Below are 12,247 nucleotides of genomic sequence, written 5' to 3' on the forward strand. Positions count from 1 at the left end.
GTGAAGTGAAGAGATTGTTCTCCAAAGGGTTAGTCTGAAATGTCGTCTTTGGTTTCTCTCTAAGGTGGCAGACATTTATTCCTTTTTCTATTATTAGTTTTATCTGTCATTCCCAGATTTTCCATTAAAATGTAAAAGAAGCCACACACAACCTGTCAGGCCTGTTTGCATATGTATTAAAGCCGCTGACAGTGGTTTTACCATGAGTATTGACGAGCCAGCCACACAGTGCATGAACAAAAAAAACAAAAAAACACCCCATCCCCCTCAAGTCACCTGTTCAGTTCATATCTGCACTGCTGCCCCCACCTGGTGAGTTCAAAAGGAAGGGTCTGCCTGGTTATTGTTTCCCTAAGAGATGGCGTTTGGAGATGAAAGGTGCACATCAAGTGGAATCCACAGCAGCCGCAGACTGCTTATAATTGGCTTCACCATCTCCGCACAAATAGTGGGACTGGCCTGCCAGCGGGATCCCGGAGTGGAGGGACAGATCAAGGCTTTGGCTATAATCGCTTCCTTTTGAAGAAAGAAACATGGGCCTTTGTGCTCTGTGACTTATTGGCTTCTCTTTGTGTAAATTAAACACATCAAAGTCTTGTGCCATAAGACTGTCCAGTTTCATCATGTGTGTTTAACATGGCAAGGGTGTGTTTTAGTAAAAAAATTAACCACTTCTTTAAGACAATGCAAGTGTTGCTCAGCTTTTCACCCCAGTAGTCTATTTGACTGTGTCTGGAACTTTTACCATATCTAGATTGATTTATGCTCAAATTTACATCATTTCAGTTTATAAAAGACCCCTCTGTGATACATGTGCAGGCTCATATCCTGGTTTTAACCTAACTTTATTAAAATAATCAAGTGAAATGAGCCAACCATCCAAAAAGTTTTTTTGACAAAATATGTTTTGTTTGGGCACTGAAGGTAGAACAAAAAAAGCAACATTTACAGATTAAATGTAACGGAAATTTAATATATTCTAACTTAATATATTGTTGATTATGGGGACTTTCTTTACATGCATGCTTCCTCATCCTCTCTGAAAACGTTGGACTCAGTCTACCATGCTACCTTGTGATTTATCACTGATCTGGGTTTTCGGACCCATCATTGTGTTTAATATGAGAAACTTGGTTGGTCGTCCTTATACAGTAGAAGGATGGAACATTGGTATATCTTTCTTTTTAAGGTTATTTTACATGAATTACCTTTTTATCTTTGTTCTTTACTGACTACAAAAGCTGTCAGTCGCTGTAACCTTCGTTCTCATCATGTATGAGATTCCTCGCACTCATCCTGTCTTTGGTCAGAGAGCTTTTAATGTTTTTGCTCCATCGTCTTGGTCAGAGTTACAGGGTCATCTTAAACTTGAGCGTTGTTAGTTTAGGAGATTTCAAAACTAGAGTTAGGAAACATTTGACCAGTGTGTGCATGTTTTTCTTCTGAAAGCTGCTGATTTGTTGATTGATGTAACCTTTGTTCCATGTCCTGTGTAATGTCCTTTGTGTGAAACTTATCATGCTGCTGTCTTGGCCAGGACTCCCTTGTAAAAGAGATTTTTGTATCTCAATGGGAATAAATTCTGGTTAAATAAAAAAATAAAAATAAAGTAATGACTAAATAAAGTCAAACCCTCTGGGTTTGTTGTTTTCAGCTCTGCGTTCACACTGATAAAACTTCCTTCAGCTTATTTCACACAGAGGCCTGAACGTGTTTTGTAAGGATTTGATGGTATTGTCAATATCGTGGTGACAGAAGCGTCTCAGTGTTGTAGCAGTTTAAGACATTGTGGAAGCTCTGAAGACATGAACTCTTAAACTCTCAGACTTAAAAAGCTCTGGCCCATTTTCATATGGGCGTATGGATTAAAGGAGCCTTAAGATGAGGAATGGACCCCTAAGGAGCTTGACCCAGACGCTGATGAGATGACTTGGAAGTGCGACGAAGGGATGCGAAAGGCATGAAGGAGCTGGAACTGAACATCGACGAGATGTAATGGAGGTGGCTGGGGTGGAGGAGGGTTGCAGTAGTCTCGCTGAAACAAAAGACTCACTGTGGAAGAGAGGAGGACAGATTTTAAAATGAGACAGAGGCAGCATGATTGGATCAAAAGAGGTCGTGGCAGAATGGGATCGGCTCAGAATTTAAGTCAGTAGACGCCCATAGCAGCTGATTGGCAGGGCAGGAAAAGGGAGACATGTTGAGTGAGAGCATATTAATAAATGAAAGGATGAAGGAAATGAAAGTCTTTCTGCTTGAATTTACGCTCAACATCATTAGTAGCAGGCTAGTTACCAGGAGTGTTGGCCTGAATGAATAAGAATATCGATAGTTTAACAACTGGTTCTATTTTTTTTTTTTTATTGAGGTTGCTGACTTCAACCATTTAGTCGGCTAATCCCGCATATCTCTAGTTAGTGTCATTCGTTACATCTTGTGCTTTTTTGTATGTTTTTTTTTTTTTCCTTCTTGTTTATTTTCATGGCTGTGTTGATTGAGAGCTATCCTGTTGTTGTTCTGATAGGTATATTTAGTGTTTGGCCTACTTTATTCATATCAATGTTGAGAGATAAGGGCTCCTATAAAACTGGTTTTTAGAGTAAAACTCAAATAAAGACAGGATTTATGGCATCACTGTTTTATTGGGCTATTAAGACTAATATAAATTATGTTATGCAATATACTTTTGCCGTTATTTACTTACACAGCATATGTAGTGTTGTGTTTATAGCTCTGATTTAAACTGTGAGGCCAGAGCATGTTTACAGGCACCAATACACTGAATGTCTTTGTCTCCTCTCTATTCTTATGCTTATTGTGCTGCAGTGTGTGCGTCTGTGTATCTCCACAGCCAGATTTATGTACTCCGTTTTGCCGGGTGTCAATCACAATTTGCATAGGTCGGCCCGTGGAGAAACTAATCACAATTATAATTATTCGTATAGCCTAATTATGCATATGGCATTTGTTTAATGGAGATTTATTTTGAGTAATGAATGTGTAGTCTTGTGGAACATTGCTTTCCCTGGGTGTGGAGGAGAGGACCTGCGTCTCTTCTGCTGTGCTCTTCAATCTAATCACAAATCTCAGGCTAGATAAAAAAAAAAAAAAAAAAAAAAAGGCTGGTGCAAGCTCCATCTTCAACCTGGTATAAGGTCTGAGAGAGATGATGAAAATCCCTGTAGGGCCTTTTTCAGACTGATTCATATTGCAAGAATACACCTCTTTGAACAAAGATTCTCATATCCTCTGCAGCCTTTTACTCAGCAGTGCTTATACTTCTCAATTTCAACATCTTTTTTTGTGTTTGTTTAGCCCTCTTCTGGGTTCTGCAGTGATCTGTGCTTCTTGGTAATCGGGTACGACACCATTGTGTGCAGAGCTTTGGTCAAGGCCACAGCATATCAAACACAGCCACAGGAGATGTGTGAAGGCACGAGGTTGGATGGACTACAAAGAAAAACCAAAGGAGAGGGTAATAATTTCTATGCAACTGTGCAACAACAAAACAATCCCTCTTTCCACAGTCTTGCATAAAAAAAATGGCGTGACAGATGATGGGGAATAAACAACATGAAACAGAGATGTTAGTTAAGTATGTTGATTTAGTCTCCAATGATGCCCTGAAGCATTTATTTAGGGATTAAGCCATCTAATCTCAACATGTTCAGTAATTCATTCTCGCCCAAACAACACCTTGGTTGCATTCGCCAGTGGGAGCAGCCAGCAGCCCACTCGTGTCAGAATAGTCACTTCTCCAGAGGTCCTCCAGCGATTTCAGCAACTCAGCAGTGGTTAAGTAGCAGTTCAGGTCAGACACATTCCTTAGAGGAAGAACTGTCTTCACTATTTCAGCTGTACTGTTGTATTTTTGTCTAAGGCCATTACACCGTGTTCCACATTATTATGCAAATGACGTTTTTCTCTGATTTTCCTAAATATTAATGCAAATGACAGTCAGAATATTTTTCAAGTCATCAGCCATTAGAGCATAATTCAAATGTTTTTGAACAAACTTCATAATGACAAAAATTAACTGTCATTTGCATTAATATTTAGGAAAATCAAAGAAAAATATCATTTGCATAATAATGTGGACGCGGTGTATAAAAACCCTGATTCCAAAAAGTTTGGACGCCATGTAAATCAGAATACCGTGATTGGAACATCCTGAATACAGCACAAAGACAAGACATGTAATGTGAAAATTGATAAACTTATTTTTTTAATGTATTATAAATAGACACACTTTCAGAATTTGATACCTTCAACATGTTCCAAAAAAGCTGAGACAAGAGCATATTTACCACTTGTACATCATCTTTTATTCTAACACAGTCAATAAACGTCTGTTGACTGAAAACTGTTGTTAAGGTCTGTATTCTTTCCCATTCATGCTTGATACACCTTTGTTTTACTGTTCATGTTTCAGTTCTGTTGTACTTTGTGCTTCATAATTCACCATATATTTGCAGTGGGAGACATGTCAGAACTACATGCAGGCCTGTTGAGTACCTGCACTCTTTTACTGTGAAGCCATGCTGTTGTAACTTGTGCAGGAAGTGATGTGGCATTATCTGATGAAATAAGCAGGGATGTTCTCAAAAAAGGTGCTGTCTGGATGGATAGGCAGAAGGATTGGTCAGACTTCATGTCTGTCATCTTGCAAATCCATCTCGCAAAGCTCCTGTGTACAATATTTGTGCCAGAGAACGAGACAGTAGCTACAGGCGAGATTAAGTTGTCCTGAAAGCCAATAGCATTGGCTGCCAAGGGGGTAGCTATTAGCTTGGATGTAGCCATAGTATAGTGGCAGTTTTATCAGAACTGGACCATAATTCTTTATGAGATATAGAGCAAAGAGCCACACCGAAAGCTACCTTTGGCAGAGGGGAGGTTATGCACATCTCCAGATAGGCTTCAGTATTAATTTTAGCCACTGACAAGCTACACCATTCGTATACTATGGCAGTGCTAGCCTGTACAGCTCAGGCTAGTACTGGAGCTGTGTATATCTACAGCCTTATTTTGTCTTGCCACTCTGATTGGTCATAAATGTGACAAATAGAACGTTTGTCACCTTCTAAATTTTTTTTTGAAGTCTTGCCTTTACCAAACCAGTTTACCAGATAAATGTGAAATGGACATATGAAACAGTCTATCTGGCGTGTCAGGTTAGATGAAAGCAAATCCTGTAGCTACAGCTCAGTATTAATAGTGTCTTCACAGATGTGCAAGTGACCCATTAACCTGACATGCCAGATGGATTTTTTTCACACATTCATCTGGAAAACCTTCAATACACATCTTTACGGGCCAATCAGAGCAACAAAACACGTGACGTTGTCACCACTACCGAGGTGCGCGTGCGCAGCAACCAAGGAATAAACTCCATTGGAACTGCATAACGCGAACCATACTATAAACATGTCAGTACATGACTTTTGTCATTTTTGAAAAGAAAACAACTCACTGCTGTTCTTTTTCCTTGTTCTGATGAAACTGGCGCTTCAGCAGCATCCACGCTAATGTCTTCCACCATAATGGCACCAGCCTCTTGTTGCTGCTTGCTTAGGTCACGACTCCGCTGTGCCCGAAAGTACTGCCTCTCGTCACTGATTGGTCATGTCACTTTCTAACTGGGCCCAAACGGTTCAGACGGGAACTTTGCAAGATAGATTCACTTGTGAGAAACAAGAAAACAGCGTATCCATCTGCTTTGCAAGGTTAGTTACCCATGCCATGGGCACTGATACAACCCCACACCATCACAGATGCTGGCTTTTGAGCTTTGTGTGAAACTAATCTGGATGGCTGTTTTCTTCTCTAGCCTTGAGGACTCAACGGTCATTGTCCCCAAAAGCAATTTGAAATTTGGACTCGCCAGACCCCAGCACACTTTCCACTTTAGGTCAGTCCACCTCAAATGAGCTCAAGCCATTCTCACATTTTCCCCTCATGATGTCATGTCGGGAGTTAGCACTGCCCCCAGATTTGGTTGGCCCTCCCCACTTGGGAGAAAGTTCCGCCCTCCTCTCCTGATCCTCCTCGAACAGGAAAGCCACATGCATTAAGCCGCATCCATCTCCTGAGAGGGGTGTAGTCAGGGGTGGAGTCAGACAGCTCAGTAACATTTAAAGCCACAGACACAGAAACAGCTCTTTCTGAGCAGGGCTGAAACAGAGGAGTTTTTAGACATACAAAAATCCAATACTGGTGTGTATTTTCAGCAACAAACTTCACAGGTATGTTTTGGGGACCTCTGAGACCAATATAAACTTGTCTTAAAGGGCTAAAATATGTGTTGCCACTTTCAGATGTCACTTACTGGAAAAAACTTTGAGAATTTTCACCTATTCTGTCCTTCAACTTGCAAGATGTTAAACTGAAATATTACGAAAGAAAGCAATCCATTTAGGGAGAAAAAGTTCCCCTTTTGACAGATGTCTCATCGATCCTCCCACCAGTTTCCTGTGAATTAATCTTTTAAGAGTTTGTCATAGATTTAATGGAGAGGAATGTTTGAAAGGAAACGCGGCTGAGTCTGTGGCCAAAATCTCCAAACGACTCAGCGACAGGTCCTTTTATTCCTAGACAGATAGACTTCTGCAGCGCACCTTGGCTGCCTCTCTCCCACCTCCGATCAGTCATTTCTATTAAAATTTGTCAAGTTCCATAATAAAGTAATTGCTTTGAATAAAAGCAACTGTCACACAGGAAATGAAAGGTCTTTATGTTTGGTGCATTACTGAGTCACTGAGTCTTTAGTCATTAAACTTTGGGTGACAGGCGGCAACCAATTCATATTCAGGCTGAGCTATGATAGGGGGAGGTTTTGTCAGGCTCTAATGTTCAATGATTGGAGTTAGAGGGAAATGACACGTCTCATTATACATGAGGCTGAAACACTCTGACAGCGTCATGGAGGTTGTTGCAGACAGAGCATTGTCAGTGTCTCCTAATTTACAGACAGTATAAAAATTAATTTCGGACTCCTGAGCTTTAAAGGACTAGTTCCACTTTTTTAGTAATAAGCTTACTGCTTTCAAAGTAGTCATGAGATATCACTGTCTTCTCATCCATATCTGATTCACTGAATGTCTGTATGAGATTCTGGCTTACTCCTGGTCTGCAGCATGTCTAAAGCAGTTTCGGAGGCAGAGCCTTTAATAATGGGACTTTTAACTGATTAAACTTAGTTTTCAGTCAGGTTTGAGGACTCTCTAAGAAACTCTGTCTACTTTAGAGCAAGCTTAAAACTTTTTTTTTTTTTTAGTTAGGCTTCTAGTTGGGTCTGTCTTGTACGTGCATTGGACATGGCCTGCTATAAGCTTAAACTACTATAAAACTCAAGTTCTGCTAACTTTACCAAGATTTTTTATGCCTTCTCATTTTATTCGTACCCCGAGGAAAAATTCTGCAGAATGCCTGCTGTCATGGCCAGGTTGACTCTGCACTATCATCCATTCCATCCATTATCTATATCACTTGCACCATTCGGGGAGCTGGAGTCAATCCCAGATGTCACTGGGTGAGAGGCAGGGTTAAACCCCAGGCTGGACACCAGTCATTCTCAGGGTTTACAGATAGAGACAAACCACCTACCAACAAGATAATTTGGCTTTTTTGTGCCAAAAATGATACAGAAAAACTCTTTAATGTCAAAGTGAAAACCAGATTTCTACAAAGTCATGTCAATCAAATGAAAATATGTGATGTAAAAGAAGTGTTTGCATAAATATTTACCCCCTTTAAAGTGACTGACCCAATTCAACAGAGGTCCAGCCAAATGGTGTTAGTAGTCTCACAATTAATGAAATGGGGATCGCCTGAGTGAATGTGTCTCAGGTGATTGTAGTATAAAGACACCTGAGTCTGGAAGGTCACAGTTACTGGTTTATCAGAATTTCTGTCTACCATTACACCATAAAGTCAAAAGCACACTCCAAGCAACTCAAAGAAAATGTGGACTGGGTTCTTCACCAGTCAAAGCTTTGGGAAAGTGGCCACTGTTGAATGTTGAAGAAACTATAAAATCTGGACTAGAGTTTGCCAGAGTTCATGTGGGAGACACCGTGGTCAACTTTGGCCATCAGACAAGACGCTGCTAATCACCAAAAATGCACCATGCCACTGTGAAGCACGATGGTGGCAGCATCATGCTGTGGGGTGCTTCCTTGGTAGCCGATCCTGGAAGGTTTGTAAAGGTAGAGAGTAAAATTAATGCGAAAAAACATGGGAAAATCCAGTCTACAAGAGAGCTACATCTTGGGAGATTTATTTTCCAGCAAGACAATGACCCATAGAATACAGCGATAGCTACATGGAAATGGTTAAAGACAACAACAAGGTGAACGTTCTGGAGTTGCCAAGTCAAAGCACAGATCTCAGTCCAACAGAGAATTTGTAGCTGGACCTGAAAAGGGCTGTTCATGCCTGATCCCTTTTCAACTTGACATAGCTTGAGCAGTTTTGCAAAGAGTGGAGTAATATTGCAGTGTCCAGATGTAACACTGACAGAGACCTATCCACACAGACCCAGTGCTATGATTGCTCCCAAAGATGCATCTACTGAATACTGATTTGAAAGGGGTCAGTGTTTTTTTAGTCACTTATTTTCCATTATATTTTTTTAATTAGTTAACATTAGTTTGTTGGAACCTGTTTTCACTTTGACATTAAAGAGTTTTTCTGTCAAAAAATGTAAGAAAAGCCGAGTTGAATTTCCCATGACTGATTTATAAAATCAATAAAAGGATAAAACATCCAAGAGGGTGAATATCTTTTATAGACACTGTATACATTGCATTAGATAATTCACACCCATCTGGGAAAGGCAGAACCTTCAAAAAAGTCTCTAAAGATGATTGAACAAACTCTGGCTGTCACATTCATTGTTGGCCAATCAGAGTAACAAGACATAATGATGTAGAAGGCATGTGCAGCTCCAGTATGTGAACATCATAACCTGGTTGGGAAAGGAACAAAGACCAAGAAAAGGTTTTAGTGCATTTTTTTGCACTTCTTTAAGGAAACATGTTTTCAGGTTGTGGTAAAATTGCTACTATAGCTACATCCTAGCTACTAGCTTCACTAGCAGAAGCCATTGTTTTCAGGCTTACAGTACGACTAAACGGCCTCATTCTTCTGACATGTCGCTTAATGGTACAATGTGTAAAATTTGGCATTTTAGCGACATCTAGTGTTCAGATTTTAGAATGAGCCAATCTGTTACCAAAACGTCACATCACTAAGCGACGAGAGCTTGTGAAGACCTAAAAGGATCGTGAGCCGGACATCAATTACAGCAGTGACGAGGTGAGGGTTTATTCATTCATTTTTGTAACCATTATTTTTATAGATTATAGGTCAGTCTTCTTCTCCACCTGCCCTCCAGGTAGCTTTCAGGACCGGCGGGCAGGTTTGTATTTAAAAATCGCGTTTCTCTCTTTCTTTCCCCAAAACATTGCCGTAGGCAACATGGCGGTTCGTTATGTCAGCCTCCGTGAGGGCGACCCATGGTAATGTAAATTTAAAAAGCTTTTTTCTAATTTTGTGAAAAGAAAATGAAAGTTTAAAGGGGATGATTGTGCACTAATTTTAACATACTTCACATGAATATATAAACATTATATCCCATGTACACCGTTTCTGTTCGGCAAAATGCAGCCAAATTTTACACATTGTACCTTTAATTGTCAGGTAGTTTTTTAGACTAGGTATGAATGTTTTCCCAAACTGTTGCCACAAAGTTGAAAGTATAGCATTATCCTAAATGTCTTGCTGAGTCATTAAGATTGGCCTTCACTGGAGATAAGGGGCCCAGCCCATACCATGAAAAACAGCACCATGACATTATTCCTCCTCCACCAAACTTCACTGTGCTTGGCATTGGATTTAGGGATGTGAGGTTTGCATGCAACCGCACGTCCATAGAAACACATTCCAAGTAGCTCCCACCTCACAGTGTTTGTGCTTACATTAATGCCAGTGCAAGTTCAGAACTCTTTTTGGAGTCAGCAGAGTGCTGGTGACTTTTATGCACCATGGGCCTTACCAGTTGTTGACCTTGCTTCACTTTCTTATAATTTTACTTCCAGCTGACTGTGAAATATCAGGTAGGGATGAAATTTCACAAACAGTTTCATTGCAAAGGTGGTATCCATCACAGTACCATGCTTGAACCTACTGAGCTCTTCAGAAGAAATGGTGAATATTTGCTGCAGCCTACACATTTAGACGCTAGCCTTAGCTAAGAAGTAAGCTTAGAGGAGATTTTGTCACTCTCGGATGGAGCCATGTTTTTTGTTTCCTTGTGTCCTCAGTCAACATCTCATCCTTCTCTTGGTAATAAATCACGGTTTTCTGGATATATTTTTTAATGTAGCAGGAGTTTCATGCTGCCGCAGTCACACTGAGCCCAGGCATAAACAAAACACTTAATTGTCTTACAGGTGTAATGGTTAACACTGAGATTAATTTACTTGCAGAGGAGTCTGTCAAAGAAGACAACAGCTCCCCAGCCCTGTCTCCCACGAGTCTCTGCACGGACCCCACCAATTCGACGTCCCAATCCCTCCCAAGGCATTCTCCAGCAAATTGCATCGTTACTTTGCAAATTTGTTCAAGCAATCAACTCAATCTCACTTGGGGTACCGATCTGACAACAGGAATGATTAGAATCCTGGGCGGCTCGGCGCTTGTCACTTGGGACCGAGATGAGAGCGGAATTACAATGAAGCCTGAAATTGCAGGCTATTGTTACCTCCCTGTTGTTCCTGTCCTCTTTCTCCATCCATCCTTTTCCTCATGCCCATGTCTGTCCCCTCTATTCTATTCTTCGGAGATGTGGTAACAAGGTGTGACTGCTGGAGACAAAGCCAAAGGACAATCATCTTGGAGGGGCGACTAGAAATAGCTCATCTTTTATTACAGAGCACACCTGCCATCACCGGAGTGTAAAAACCCCTCATACGGGAGATGAAATATGCAAAGTTTGAGAGGAAATGCAATGCAGGATTAGATTTGATGGCCTCTAATGTTGTAGTATTGGACAGGGAGTGCTTTAAAGGAGGAATAAATACTTCATCACAGCCTATCTTTGCAAGAAATTTTAGCCTGAGAGGCTGCTAAGACCAGTTCCCTTCAGGTTTGGACAAAATACATTAAAATGACCTCAGTGATTGTGGCAAAATGCAGAGGGCAGCAGCAGGCAGCCCTCCACTTGCTTTATATTTATCAGTTTCTCCTCACATGTTGCCTTCAAGAGGAGGGTTAGGAGGGGGCGAAATGACCTGACGGGGAGCTGAGGGGAGGAGAAGCAGGCTGTTGATTCTCATTTCACCGTCCCCATCTCCCAGCAGGATTGTCTGAGACATAGATAAATACTGCCAGCTCTGCGATTTATAAGCTGTGCAGCAGACACAATTTCACCCATTACCTGACCGACTCAAAAGTCCAACACGCTCGAGTCCCCTGCATACAGAGTGCTGTGATTTTCACTGCTTTTGTCATTCTTCCCTCCTCCTCCTTTGCCTTTCATCTAACACTCTTTTGTCAACACCACAGGGGGACGAGGGAAATCTCCAACTCTGAATACTTATTTTAGGACGGCCAACGCTATGTGCATCTTGGACAAATAGTTTGTCTTTTATGTTTTGTTTCTCAGTCTGGGCATGCATTCTTTTTGTTGTGACCTCTCTGAATCTCAGCGGTTATACTTACGGCAATTCTAGTATTTTTGTGAGACACTGTTGATCCAATCAATGCCAAACGGTGCAAAAGTCAGCCTTCAAAAAATAACATTTTTTTAAAAGTCAATGATACATCAGTCTCTTGTCTTCAAAGTTGGTCAGAAAATTTTATGCCTGCATTTATAGCATTGATCTTCTGGAAAATGATGCTCATTTATGCACTCAGTAATTGGCTAGAGCTTCTTTTGCACAAACTACTACATCCATGTGATGTAGCATGGGGCCAATCAGTCCGTGTCACTGCTGGCTTGTTACGATGCCCAGGTTGCTCTGATTGCAGCCTTCAGCTTATCTGTATTGTTAAGTCTGGTGTCTCTCATCTTCTTCTTGACATTACTCCAGAGATTCTCTATTGGGTTCAGGTCAGGCCAGTTGACTGGCCACTCTAGTATGGTAACACCATGGTCAACAAACCAGTTTCTGGTTGTGTTGGCTTCACTGTGGTCAGGCACAGTGTTGGCACTGGCCAACACTGTGCCTGATATCCACAGAAT

The sequence above is a fragment of the Cheilinus undulatus genome, linkage group 2 (genome assembly GCF_018320785.1).
Source record: "Cheilinus undulatus linkage group 2, ASM1832078v1, whole genome shotgun sequence".
Taxonomy (NCBI): domain Eukaryota; kingdom Metazoa; phylum Chordata; class Actinopteri; order Labriformes; family Labridae; genus Cheilinus; species Cheilinus undulatus.